Source organism: Cavia porcellus, unplaced genomic scaffold (genome assembly GCF_034190915.1).
Source record: "Cavia porcellus strain 051 isolate PalLab524CR breed Dunkin Hartley unplaced genomic scaffold, mCavPor4.1 scaffold_1, whole genome shotgun sequence".
Lineage (NCBI taxonomy): Eukaryota > Metazoa > Chordata > Mammalia > Rodentia > Caviidae > Cavia > Cavia porcellus.
In genome coordinates, this window is record NW_026947484.1 from 141,626,074 (window position 1) to 141,636,461 (window position 10,388).

Consider the following 10,388-nt stretch of genomic DNA (forward strand, 5'->3'; position numbering starts at 1 on the left):
GTGGGAATGTCTCCATGAGATGGAAAGCCGGCTGGTCAAGCATCAAGACAATGTGATTGCCAACACACACTTGGAAAATTGACAAAAATGACTTTGAGCCCCTGAGTGGTTCTCAGGCCAGGATTAAGAGCAGCAGTGACCATGCCAGACCAGTCTCCACCCAAATCTGATCCCATAAAATGACACAAGTCCAAACTCCAGTGTTCTTAAGACAAAGAAGTTAGGATGAGTATTTCTGCATTTTCTGTATATTTCTGCAAATTACAGGCAAATTGGAATCCATCTGGGAAACAGTTACTACTCTGCTCCTGAGTCATATTTATTTTTTGGGAAAGTCAGTTGATATACATGAGATTAGTTTTTATGTTAGACTGTAGAAAATTGTGCTCTTTCATATTTCCTTCAAAATATCTAATGAGAACTCCAAGATGATCATGTGTTAAGCAGAAAACTTACATGAAGCATTTACATTGAGAAACCGTAAGAGTGCAGATTTACCACCAGCTTATCTCTGTCCTTTGATCATAGTGTAAGTGCTAGAAATTGAAACAACATTTCGAGCTCAGATCTGTCACTATCTACCTTACCATACTAGCTGGTGAACAATTTTCTTAACATTTTTATCTCTCAATTCCCCCATCTGTAAGGTAACATTATTATTTGCCTGGTAATTGTTCTGTTAGGAATTCATTCATGTACTCCTTCCAAAAATATTTGTTGTGCATTTACTAACTGTTATGTAATAAAAGACAGAATACCTGCTACATTAAAAAAATATCGTGGGTGTGGTGGCACACACCTGTAATTCCAGATACTTGGGAAGTTGAGGCAGAAATATGACAAGTTCCAGGCCAGCTAGGAAACTTAGTGAGACCTACTCTCAAAATAAAACTTTTAGAAGCTGTTGTAGCTAGGTGCTAGAGTTCTTGCCTACTGTGCGTGAGGCTTAGGTTCAGTCCCCAGTTCTGGGAATGGAAGGAGAATGGGAGCAAGAGAATCTTGTGTCACTTTAGTCATTACCTCTTCATGTCTCATTTTTCCATCCATAAAATGGAGATGACAATACTGCCTATTTCACAGGATTAATATAAAATTAAATTTCTTAATATGGGCTGGGGATTTAGCTCAGCGGCATAAGCGCCGGCCTTGCGAGCAGGCAGTCGTGAGTTCGATCCCCGGTACCGATAAAAAGGAAAAAAGACCAAAATAAATAAATAAATAAATAAAAAATAAAAATAAAAATAAAAATAAAAAATAAAATTTCTTAATATGGGTTAGGATAGAGCCTAGAACACAGTTCTACATAAATATTAGCTATTATTTTAGGTACTGCATTCTGACTAGAACTTATCTTTGGGGAGAGGCAAAATGTCATAAATAAGTAAATTATCTTATATGTAGGTGATAAGCAGTACAAGGGGAAAGCAGAAAAAGAAAGCAAGGTTGAGAGTGCCAGGAATGAATTGCAGTCTTTGACATCATGGCCACTGCAGATCCCGCTGAGACGGTGACGTTGATGGCCAGTGTAGACCTCACTAAGAAAGTGACTTTGGAGCAAAAATTTTAAGTCAGTGAGGAGTGAGTGAGGTTTACATCTAAGGAATAATGTTAGTGCAGATATATCAGCCAGTACAATATCCACAATGTGGGCATCAGCCTGGCATATTTTAATAGTAAGGAAGGCAGTATAGCCACAGGCTGGTAATAGAGAAGAAAAGGGGGAAGAGACAGTGTCACATCACGAGCTTGACAATGACCTGTGGTGTCAGGACACCTTGTAGGCCATTGTGAGGACTTTAACTTTCGTACTCTAAAAACAGAAAGTCATTTCAAGTCTTTTAGCAGAGGAATGACATGGTCTGACCTATACTTTATAAAAAGATCCATTTGTCTACAATGTTGTCAATAGATGGTGGAGGCAAGGGTAGAAGGAGAACGAATAGCTAGGCAGCTGTAGGAATGATCCAGGCAAGAGGTAACACAAGTGGTAGCAGTGAGATGGTGAGAAGTGGTCAGATTCAAGATACATTTTGAAATCAGAGCCACAGAATTAGCAGGACGATTGGATGTGGAACATTAGGGAAAGGGATGGGTGATGATTCTTTAGGGATACAAAGATGACATTAATTAAGATGGAAAAGTCTGAGGGTGCAGCAGTTTTGATCTGAATTGTAGGTTTAAGACATTTTTTAGATGTGGATGTGTCAGATAATTAAGGGATCCATGAGTTCAGGAAGAGGTCTTGAAGTCGTAAGAGTGAATAAGAAGTGAATATAAATAGAAAAAAGAGTGAAAGATGGATCCCTGGGTCACAGTGATATCAAGAGACTCAGAAGAAAGGAGGAACTCTCACCAGAGACCAGAAAGGAGGAAAACCAAAAGAATGTGATATCCTGAAAAGCAAATGTAGAAAGTCATATGTAGCTCAGAGGTCATTTTAAGTAAAAGGATGTCTAAGAATGATTCATGGGATTTATCAATATGGTATCTTGGGATTAACTGATATAGCACATGAGAGCCCCACTCATTGTTAGCTGTCACTATAATCCTTATCCTCACCAGTAGATTTTATTGAGCACTCAATTGTATCTGCATCCCTACTTTCATCTGCTCAGACACTAATAGGTAAGAAGTCTGGGTTTGCACCAAAAGAGTTAGATCTAGGCAGCTTTGGAACACAGAGTAAATCAGGTTGAGTTCTTCAGGGAAGCTTAAATCCAGAAAGCCAAGTGAAATCTAAGTCAAATTAGGGATCAGGGAAGATTGGTTCAGATCAAGGACCAATTTGGTATAAGTAAGGGTAGCCATGGGTGATGTCAGTTGATAACTGGTTTGGCTCTGGGGCCCTGATGTGCTCTAATGAATAGGGTTTTGACAGGGTTGTCAGAGACATACAGATAGTATAGACATCGTCCTCTCTAGTCTGCCCTCTCTTAAGACAAAAACAAAATCCAATGTATAGAGTACCACACTATATGTCTCATTATGTAGGACCTGTACATCACTGACCAAATTATGTACCTGAAAATAATAATTACTAACCCAAAGGCATTTCAGAATTCCCTCTTGGTCTCATTTCCAATACCGAGTACTGAAGTTACATATGGAAGACTGATAGCCTCGAGTATCAGCGGTCTCCCCACACGGTGGGTTTTGGTGTTAGAAGTTAGTCTCTGCCCTCTCAGTCTTCCTGCTTCCTCTCACTAACACAAAGCCTGGTTTCATATCTTGGATGTTGTTTGCTGGAATGTTTCCCTCATGACTTTGCCTCCTCGTTCTTAGAACAGGAATAATTACAATGCCATCTTTGCAGGGTATTTGTTAGGATCACATGACATAGTGGACCTAAAGAACAAGGGTCAGGAAATGTTTGTTAATTTTGCAGATTAATCTTTGTTAAGATGCATATGTTTCTGAAAGAATAATGTTTTAAACTTTCCCCCTAGAGTAGGCATTTCCAACCCCTGGGACTATCTATGGCTTGTTAGAAACTGGGTTGCAGAGCAGGCAGAGAGCCACATGCATGGAAGCAAAACTCCATCTGTATTTATAGCCAGTCCCATTGTTTGCATTACTGCCTGAGCTCTGCTTCTGTTTACAATTGTGGCAGCATTAGATTTTCATAAGAGTGTAAATGCCTATGAACTGTACATGTGAGGCATTTAGGTTATATGTCTGAATTTAATGTCTGATAATCTGAGGTGGAGCTGAGCCAGTGATGCTAGCATTAAGGAATAACTGCAAATACCGAATAACTTTAGCCAAAATGTTTGACAGTACAGAGACCATAAGTCAATTGCTTGCAGACTAATATCAATCCTCACTGTATTCGCAAGTGACAAGTAACAAATAAACTGAGACTGGTGGCAGGCTATATAATGACAAGTAAGTTGATGTACTTTAATAGTATGCTGCACCTAGTGGCCTTTAAGTCAGGACCCAAAACTTATTTTAGTTTGTTTGTGGCCCACTTACTGGAATATTGAGGCACAGTTGTTAGAGAGGATTAATAAGTCACTGTGGTATGCAAGTCACATCAGTAAGTCTACTGATACTGACAAAAAAGCAACAATATTTATTTCTGAGTGATATATTTTTCAGGAGCACGTGTGTGGAGGTATGTCATGTGTACTTTTGTTGCCAACCAACAGCACAGATATAGAATTATTAAAGCCTTTGAATTGTTCCATAATAGGAAAACTGAATTAGCCACTTTATGTTCGTATATCCCCAGATAGAACAGCTGCTATGACATGAATTTCTGTCATAGCCCTACTTGGGTCAGAAAAGTCATTTCTAAATGTGATTCTATGCATTGTATTATCTGTAGAGAAATGCTGACTAGCCATAGAATGTCACCTTAACAATGTTTTTCAGAGTGTGATTAAAATTATTAGCCACATTACAGTACATTAACCAATGTCAAATTGTAAAGCTCTATAAGGAGATGGGTGCAGAGCACATGAGTCTTCTCTTACACAGAAGTGAGATGACTTTCTAAAGATACAGTATTAAGCAGAGTTTCTGAGTTACAAGAGCTGCTCCAAAGGTTTCTTTTAGAAAAACAGTCACCACTGGCAGCACATCTCAGTGACAAAGAATTGGTCCCAAAATTTGTTTACGCATGTGACGTATTCAATCTATTCAGTGAACTTAATCAGTTACTTCAGGAGAGAATCACAACTGTGTTCAATTCAGCAGATAAAGAGGAGGCATTTAGAGCCAAAGAAACTATAGAGGCAATGAGTTAAGCACTAGAGTTCTGACATTTCAGATATTACAAGAGATTTTGAAAGAGAATGAGCCAGAGCCTTCTTTCTCCTAGCTTATGCATAATCACTATTCTCAGCTTTCTAAAGAGTTTGAGCATTACTTCCCAACCACAAAAGACCCTTAGACTTGGAAGGAACAGATCCACAATCTATTTGTGAATAAGCCAGGTGAATTAGCTTAAGTGCTAGAAGAGGACTGACTGCTTGAAATCACGAATGATAGTGGCCTAAATATTATGTTTGAGACAATTTAAAATCTGCATATGTTCTTAAAGCCAAAACAAAACATCCTAGATTGCCAGAAAATCATTAAAAAGCCTGCTTCCATTTTTAGCATTCCATCTTTGTGAAGCAGGGTTTTCTACAGTGACAGCAACTAAAATAAGATTATGGAGTAGACTGGATATGCAATGCCCTTCAGGCATCACTGTGTCCCGTTGCCTCCAGATGTGACCAGCTATTGCAAAAAAACAAACTCAGGATTCCCACTGATTTTGCACTATGGTAGGTTGCATGATTACTTCATTACATATTACAATGTAATATGAATAGAAACAAAATGCACAATAAATGTAATGCATGTGAATCATCCTGAAACCATCTTCCTCTTAGAACATAGAAAAATTGCCTTCCATGAAACTGTTCCCCTGGAGCCAAAAAGGTTGGGGATTTCTGCCCTCAGGTGAAGGAAAGCTACAGGAAAGTTTTGACATTAAGAGGGTAGTAAAAAGGAAGCAATGTGGGAAAACACACAAAAAACCTCGCTGGAATCGAGGGAAGGGGTTCAGAGACAATGTGTAGCCCAGCCCTGTATGTTGGCCCTTGTAAAGTGTTACTGTAGACAGGCACCAGGACGTGGTCTTACACTCTTAACTTCCTTGGAAATTTTAGGCTATTGCATTAATCTAGACCTTCAGGTTCCATCTGCTCTGTCTCTAGACCATCTCCATTGACCACTACCATATACTCTCCACACCCCACTTGCAATTCTGCTCAACCCAGCTTGTGGTTCTCAGAATTCCTTCTGTTCTTGCTTCCATATCTTTGCTTGCACTCTTCTTTCTGCCTCTTCATCAGCTGGCTCCCACTTATCCTTCAACACAGCTCATTTATCTGAAAACCTTCTTAATCGATCCCCAAACTGAACATGGAGCTCTCCTCTGTGTGACCACAACTGTGTTTTGGCACTTAGCACTTTTAATAACATGATCTGTTGGCATGCTACCTCCCACTAGGTGTTAAGAGCATTCAAAAATGTTAATCCTCACTTCAGATGCCATGGCTGGCACATAAAGAGTTTCTCACTAAATGTGGAAATCTTTAGAGTAGAGATAAAAATTAGTGCCTTTTGGAGTGAAGATATGGAAGACATAGTCCAGAGATTTTCGTATATGTTCGGATGTAAAAGACAAGAGAAACTGAACTTTTTCTTTGGTCATTTTAGAAATATTTCATAGAAAAGGACATTTTTAAATACCTTCTTGAAAGAAAAGGAGAGAACCAGAGCCTTGGAGTGGGACTAGGAGGATAAAAACCAGGGAAATGAGTCACCTGGCTTCTAGAGCCTCAGTGGGATGGAAAAGTGCACTCCTACATGTGGGCTGTCTGGAGTTGTCATAGGGGCTTCTTTGTCCATTACTCTTCTCTGTATGAAAGACAGTGTCACATGGCATAATGGCTAGGGAATCAAACAGACCTAAATTTAGATGTTGCCTCTTTTCAGTTTCATAATCTCGCACAAGTTGCTAGCTTTGCTGGGTCTCGTCTACAAAGGTAGAATGAGAGCACCAACTGCACAGGGACGTACTTACTGCGGAGGGGTATAAAAGAGATAATGGTTCAGAGTGCTGAACACAGAATCTGACTTCTATTGGTTGGATTTTGGTACAACAATAAATAATTCCCAAATCTGAATACATTTATTTTTTAGGGCTATGGACTAGTTTTGGCTCTGCAGTTCTGAACTGGTTTTCATATGTCCTCTCATTCAGTGGCCTAAGGTGAAGGGGCAGCCATTCTCTGAGGTAAGCCATTCTCACTGTTGCAAACACGCTCTAAAGAGGGCAGATTCAAATCCTCCAGCACATTAAAATCTTCAGCTGTGACCCCCAGTACATGATGCAGCTGCTCACAATCCACTTGCCCTGTCCCGTGGTCCAGTCCCAGTAGAGACATCTATTCTATCTCCAGAGAAGCATGACAAGCACAGAGTGGCACATATGATTGTCAAAAGCCATCTATCACATGTGGTCTTCTGCTGGCCACTGATCATGAGCTAGAAAATAGATTCATAGGTACATAAGAGATGCAGGTGATCTTAGAGCAGGATGAAAATACAAGATATAAGGAGATAGAGACAACGCATAGCTATTCCTACCTCCACCCCCACGAACCTGTTCCTCTGCTCCACATTCCCAGGAAGAAAAAATAAGAACTGTTTTTTTAAAAGTGGTCCATGATCATAGCTCCCTTGTCTCTTACTTTTCTTGCTTTCACTCACTGCTCATCAACTAGTCTCTCTTCCCTGAAATGTGAATCACTAAGAGTGTTTAGGGCCTTTGCACTTTAGGGCCTTTGCACTTACCGTTCCATTTGCTTAAATATTCTGTCCCAACATCTGCAGGACCTAATCTTTTACTTCTTCATGTCTCTACTCAGATGTCACCTGATCAGAGATGCTTCCCTGACCAATTTATATAAAATAACAAACCCATTAACCTCACTACTGTTTTCCACAGCATTTATTGCAATCTGGCATATTAAATATTATATTTTGTTGCTGTTATCTGTCTCCTCCATTTAGAATGTAAGAGGTATGAGAGCAAGGAGTTTTCTCCCCAGGTTCTGGGATGATAAGTAATAAGGTATATTTGTTGAATTAATTAAGCATGGCACACATAGTATTGTCAAATCCTATTTAATAAAAGTGAATACCCAAAGTGAGAGAATTAAAATAACTCAAGATCACACTGATTAAGATTGTTGTCCACGCTGCCACATACTACAAGGAAAGGCAGGCAGGGCCAACCCTCTGGCTCCAGGGTGTAGCTGAGATACAGCAGTTGCTTGTGTTGCTTACCAGGATCAGGGCCACAATATGAAGATCTTCTGTCCCCTGCAGGGGCCGGGCAAGACTAATGCCCTGGGCACTCTGCTTCCCAGGTACTGGGTGGAGAGCAATTGGAACTGAAGATAGAATGGAAAGGAGCTGCTGAGCTGCTCCCTTTGACAGTAGGAAGCAAGCAAGCCAGAGCACATCACCAGCACCTTGTTGACTTTTAACGCTTCCTCATCACCTCGTCTGTGTGCGGCATCCTTGATAAGATGCTGCAGCCAAAGTAATCTCCTCAGGGCCTCCCAGCCCTCCTCCCCCCATGTCGCTATTTCTCCACTTGGCCCAAGAATGCTGTCCATGGGCAAAAGCCTTGAAGTATTTGTCCTTGACCCTCACTAACAGAGCTTACTTCTGGACACAGAGCAATCCCAGCAAGTGCTCCAGGAAGCTGGACTTACCAAGGCTGATGCCTGTCCATTTTACCATCACTCAGTGGCAGCAAGAATTTGTGTTTGTTTCTTCCTCTTCTCCATCTCCATCCTCCAGTGCCTGTCTCTTATCAGCAGCTACCAACAAAGAAGTACAGAAACGAGATCCTCACTCAATGTGCACATGTCAGGGGCCACCACAAAATAATCCTACGTGTCTGCACGCTCACCACATAACAGTATCCAGCTCTCTTGGAACAACCTCATGCCCTGCCTCAGATGTTACGCTATAGCGTAACATCAGCCCACCTGTCCCCTGCATGGAGACAGATGTAAATGTCACATCAGTTTGCCTCTCAAGTTGATTCTTTACCTTCAAATGAACTTGCAACATGAAGGGGTAATGATCACCCAGAACCACTTCCTCTCTCCAATTGCCATCCTTTGAGGGTCTCAGAATGACTATGTCCCTTGCCAGTTGTTCTTTGACCGTCTAGAAAAATATTTTTCAAGTTGCAAATCAATCTATTAATGAGTCATGAAATTAGTTTAGTGAGCTTACGTCACCATTTTTAATTAAATAAATGGGAAAAATGTGAATTTCATAAAATAATTTTATAAAACTTCTGTTTTGGCTACATGTGTATGTGCATATGTACATTACTGGCTAAGTATTAAATATATTTTTTACTGTAGTTCGACACATGTGCCCATAAAAGACCAGAAGAGATTATGAACTATGGCAGAGGTTTTCCAAAACAGAGGCTGATCCTGCTGAACACGGGCAAGCTGGGTTACAAGGATCAGCTCTGTGTTCTATGGAATACTAACAGCCACCTCAGCACGTGAATATCAGTACATCTGCAGAGAAATTTGACTTCAAAGTGAGACTGAATAGAAGATTCAGCAGTCCCAGAAGGATGCTTGCTGCTGAGTGTAAGGTTAAAACTGAGATGCTTAGGTTAGCAGAACAAACATGGGGCCTGGACTATAGATTGTTACTAGGAATGTAAAAGTCAGACTGCCACCATTCAGTGTTAACAAACAACACCTTGCTAGACACCATGAGGTTCAAAGGAACAAACTGGACCCTTGGCCTTAATGAGCCCACAACAGGGAGGGTTGAAGGCCAAGTGTATCTAAATTGGTTTTGGGGACATTTGTGAAAAACAAGTGGCATTTAAGAGGCATTACTTTATGCCTCTTAAAAAAAACAGGATATTAATCAAGAGTAGACTTCACAGGTATAAACTGTATGAGCAACAAGTAGCCAGAAACAGAGAGTAAGGGCTAGAAGGGACCACTCCCTGACAAGGTGGCTGGAGTTGAGCAGGTGCTAATGGATGAATAGTTTATATAGTGGGGCAAGAAGTGCTTTCCAGATCCAGGGAAACAAAGTCAAGGCTGGGAGCCCTGAGTCAGCCTGAGCTGTTCTTGAGACTTCAACACCATTAGCCTCACTGGAACAGAGAGATTCTTGTAGATCCTGGCTCTACAGGATAAGGCAAGATTATAGAAGGTCAAGGAAATGGATTTGATACTATAAATAAAATAAAAATCTAACATAACCCAAATGTCAGCTGCAGAGACCCTGCCACTTGAGATCCAGATAAGATTGACTAAAATCTCCATTCCACATCCTGTGGAAAATTCACTGCCCTCCCTAAGATGTCCTCACTTTCTCACAGCAGTTACATTTTTGTGGTCTCCTCTGGTTCTGGAATTAGTTACATTTACCAAAGCTTTTAACCTTTTGGTGCATGTAACTCCTCCTCTTACCTAGTCCTGGGATCAAAGTCTCATGAAACTCTGTCCGTGTTCTTTTTTTTTTTTTTCAATCTCTCCTCTCTCTTCTCTCTCCTTTCCCCCCAATCTGTGAGGCCTTTAGTGATATTTTCAGAAAAATGGGGAGAGGTTTTACTTTGCCCTTGCAAAAAGAAAACACCAATATGATATGGAAAAAACAATGGTTTTAAAATGTCCCCCTGCAAATTTCAGGCAAATCGAGTTTTCTTCTAAATTGCCAAGCTCCTCATTGGCTTTCCTTCTTTTCTCTTATCCTTTCAGCATGCCCAATTCCTCTTCATCCCTTATACAGAACAATTTATGGATCACTTCTTTTCTGCCAACCTA